Raw genomic sequence first — 4866 nt, 5'->3', positions numbered from 1 at the left:
ATAGGATCTCGTTGTAGCAAGCTCTTCTTTTCGAGATACTTTAAGAAGAAAACTACGTAACTCCTAAATCTAACTACTAAATCAACACCAAGGTGCGGCTTATACCATCAGAAACCGATAATTGCAGACTATTTATAGTAGACACAGAAACATACTCACACATCCTTGAAAATAGTTCCGATTTTATACACAAAGAATTGATCTATAAAAAGTGTGGTTAATTATCGTACATAGGTTTTTTTGGTATAACTAAAGGCAAGGAAACTTTCAGTGACTATCATAGGGCCAGGTAGAATAGTACACCAATGGATGCAGTATTTGAAACCTGAGGGTTTAAAACCTCATAAGAATAATATAATAACATACTTCAAGTTTCAGTAGCTTGCTGTATATGAATATGCTATAGTTTTTACATTTCTAGTTTTATATAAATTATATAAATTGTTTGGATTAAATCAATCAATTTCGTTGTTTTGGAATATATGGTATTGTACTTTATTTAAGTAATAAATATTTTTTAAAATCTAAATCGATTATTTTATTGAAAGTGACTACTGTGCTAGCAAAATTAATGTATGTAATTTCAACTTCACATCGACACAATTTTCATTATAAGATTGTCATATAACAGTGTTTCTATAAACCTTTTGTAAATATAAAATGAATTCTCTCGTACATTTATTTTGTATACAAAATATCGAATGGAATGCTTTCATTACAAATGCTCATAAGTCAAACTGATTAACAATGATAAGAAGCCACGTTCGACAATCGAAATAATAGCAAAAGCAATAATATCAGATATAAAATTTAATTATGATGACATTCTTCACTCACCGATTCCGACAGAGAGATTGTGTATATTAAAGGGAATCATTAATGTGCTACTGGGTTCAAATATAGGCAAATAAGTTCACTTAAGTACGTGTAACATACATATTTGTTTAAATATAAATTGTTCAATAAAAAAAAACACATCCTTGTTGGAGTTTTATGGTTCCAATAAAAATTTTATATTAAAATAGAAATGAAAATATATTTAATAAAATACTTGAAATAATCAAATTTCAATAATTCTAATAATTCTAATAATTTAATAAAAATTGTTGGATTATTTAAGAACAAAGGCTATATGCATTCGTTCTTCTTTGAAGAAAGGGTTAACTTTGCTGTTGAACTTCCATAAAATGGGGATTGTATGTAAGTAATGGAAGTATATCATTGACATACTAAATCACAAATAGCTGGTCTCACTTCAAATATAGTTGCATCTCTCTACAACAACATCGTCGGGATCCACAAAATACTTCGTTAAAGGAGGATGAAGAAGATTTCTGTCTTCATGGAATTTTGCTTATTACTGTGTACATATATTTGTATATAACAAATTTATTTAACTTATTACTTCATATTTATTTTGTTAAAATTAAAAAAAATTGTGTATTCTTATGTAAGAGCAACTGTACAAAATTTACTATTACTTTGTCCGGACTCTTCTATTTACCCACATATTTTGTTTTTGGAGTTTCAAGTATGTACGATCTAAATACTTTATTTTGTAAGAAAACGTTTCTCTATTTTAAATATATATAAAAAAATAGAAAAAATCGTATTTTTTCTGAAAGTCTTTCTTAATATAGAGGTACTCCCTATGGAGAAGTTCATTATTAAGAGATTTGACTGTACTTTTACTCAAAATGTCATGATTGCTTTGGATTCTTTCGTATTTATGTTGCTATATATCATATCTTGTACATATAGAACTAGGTTAGATAAAGTAGGGGAAGGTATAAGTCTTTCTTAATTAGTTAAGAAAGTCGTTTTGATTCCACAATTTCTTGTAATAGCGGTTAGAAGAATGATAATGTTAGAACCAGCTGAAAGCATACATAAATGTCAGTGTCTCGCCAACACTAATGCAGAAAATATCCCCAAGTGTGTTTAGGAAAGGGGCGTCCAAAAGCTTAAGCCTGCTTTTGGACAAGCCTGGATAAGAATGTAATAAGTGCTCTTATATTTTTTCCTTGAGCGTCGGTAGACATGTGCTACAGAACAGTCCGAGCTTAACGCTTTGTCGTCATATAGATCAGTTCCTTGTTAAAACAAATATTAGCATAGACTTGCTTCTATATACCAAGTTAGAGGCTCTACATTTGAAGTAAATTGGCTATGTAGCTCTTGATCTTGCTGTTGAGGAAGTATGAGTCCACTGTTTTTTTGCCTGTCACAAAAAATGGATATAAATTAGACTTTGGTTGAAGCTGACGGGGAAAGGGATTAGTACGGAGGCTTCAATAGAAACTGTGATTAAGTCTGGAACTTGGGTATAACTTCCCAAACTTTTACCTTTAATAGCTACCTATCAATGAGAATATAGGCGTCATCTTCGTGAAAGTTTGAATTCAAAATAAGGGAACATGCTCTCATGCTAGTGAAAATTTCTGCCTGAAATTTTGAGGCATAATACTATTATGTATTATGTATATATATATATACAAAATTTTTACATTTTTGTATTCATAATAGTGGGACTTATTATTAGGGAGTTTCGGCTGTTTTTAATTTCGAATAATTCTGTTTACTTTGGATTTTAGCTTACATTTGTGGGGTTTAAAATAGAGCTTATAGAGATTATTATATGTGATAAATTGTCACGCGTTAATTACTGCATATTTTTTTACTATTATGTATCATGTATGGGGGTTTGGGGGTTTGCTTCATTTTGTATTCGAAATAAAATATAAAATAAATTCCATTAATTATAGTTATTGTGTTGACGTGAAGTATTTTTGTGTGTTAACAAGGATAAGGATTAAAAAAAACTATATGTAAAATTAACCCATTACATTGTGAAGCATACTTTACGGCGTTTGAGGTCAAAGTGAAATTCAAAATATTATTTAAGCAGAAATAAATACACAAACTTAACAGCTTGAAATATTAAAACTGTTTTTATTTTAATTTATATTTAATTAAGCTCTTGTTGAAAACTTCGATTTTTTCCAGTTGAATTTTTACAGCTGCAGTTTAAGGAAGTTTAATGGATGTTATTAAAGGGCATGGTAATTACTTAAGCTGTTGCGAACAACGGTTCGAAGTGCAGTAATTATAATTTAATAAAAAAAATATTTTTAAAATTAATGCATTGAAGTTGTGTAAGTTTTTCATATACATATATATTTACATGTATATGAATAAATTAATGCAGCTTTCATAACGAATTATTTACATATTATGAGCGCAATTAAACTTGTTTTCAGTCGATTATTTAAAAAAGCTTACTTTTTGCTTCTCGAACTATGTCGATATATATATCATTCTATATACAAAAATATATACATGGATATATATATGTGTGCATCTTTAAATTTTTATGTTTAAGGAAGAATGCAGCCAACTGCTTTGGGCGGCAGTAAATGATAGGAAAAGAGAAACATTAATTAAAAAATGACCTCCTCTGCAGTGCTGCCATTTGATAAGGGAATCTATTAGTGTTTCTGGTATTTGGGTTTGGTTTGGGACACAATACTTGTTAAATATGCACAAAGTGTAGGGAATTTGCATAAATTTCAAATAAAATAAGCGACAGAAATTATCGTCATTAACCGCGAGCACTTGAACATTTAAGTTGGTCAATGAAAATATGGAAATCGTAGATAGGGTGGCCATGGCTTTGGGAACTAAATGTTGACATATTTATGGATTTTGTATGCTAAGAAAAAGTAGGAAATTAATTTTCAAAAGATAAATAATAAGTAACTTGTAACCCAATGAGAAGAAATACATATTTTATAGCAACTTTTTTCTCTTCATAGTGTAGATGAGGGTTGTGGTACTGCCTGTTGACGTGGTTGGAAGTTTGTTGTAATGCAAAGTTTTAAGATTAATTAAAATGATTGTGAATGTAGCATATAAATTAAATAAAACAACACTTTGTATATATAATCTTTACTTAAACAATTTGGTGTTCCTAGAATTGCTGTTGTGTTGTTTTGCATATTAATATCGGGGATTGAAAGTGAAATGCCTTGAGTTTTCTATGACAAACAATTTTTTCATGTTACATTATTGTTGCTGTAAATTTGAGGGTAATAGAGACCGGTTTATTAATTTTTTTTTGTTAATAGTATGTGGAAAGCAAATCTTTGGCAAATCTTGTAATGATATTTAAGGGGAGGTCTTGCAGTTGACAAAAATCCTCAAAAAAGAAGGAACATGGAGATGTAAGGCAACGCCAAGCATATGCTGGACAAGAACAAAGCAGATGAGAGACAGTTTCAGCATCCTCCAGAGAGATTCAATCTTCTTTCTTAATCGCCCATGACCTGTGAGTAAACCTAATGCGGGACTGATATCTCTATGGGGCATGTCAATGAGAGAATTGGATTTGATTTGAATGGAACTTGGCCAAATTATATACAGATGCATACATAACGTTGAGCTTTTCCATCTTTTCTTGCAATGTTCAGTACAGAAAGAACTCAATAAGAATTTGTATGGTGTCAGCGATATGCCCAGTTTGTTCAGGTGTTCCGAATAATTTCCCGATGCACCTCGTCTAACTAACTCGTCTGCTAACCCAGACGAAATCAACATAGAGACAGAATCTAGATTAGTCAAATATTGAACTGCTTTAACATCTTGTTTAGAGCTGTGTAGTAGTCAAAAACTGTCATAGATGTAAATTGGATTAATCTTAAAGAATTTAAAGTAGTCTGACTGCGCGATGGTATATATACAAGGTGAGATGAAAAAACTGCAACAAAGTAAAACGCCATAATTTTTTCATTTTTTTTAAATTTTATTGAATGAAAGCATAAAATGTCGGAAATAACATCAAATTTGAGAATTGGTTTAGATTTGTTC

The sequence above is a fragment of the Teleopsis dalmanni genome, chromosome 2 (genome assembly GCF_002237135.1).
Source record: "Teleopsis dalmanni isolate 2A chromosome 2, ASM223713v2, whole genome shotgun sequence".
Classification (NCBI taxonomy): Eukaryota; Metazoa; Arthropoda; class Insecta; order Diptera; family Diopsidae; genus Teleopsis; species Teleopsis dalmanni.
This window is presented reverse-complemented; position numbering follows the sequence as displayed.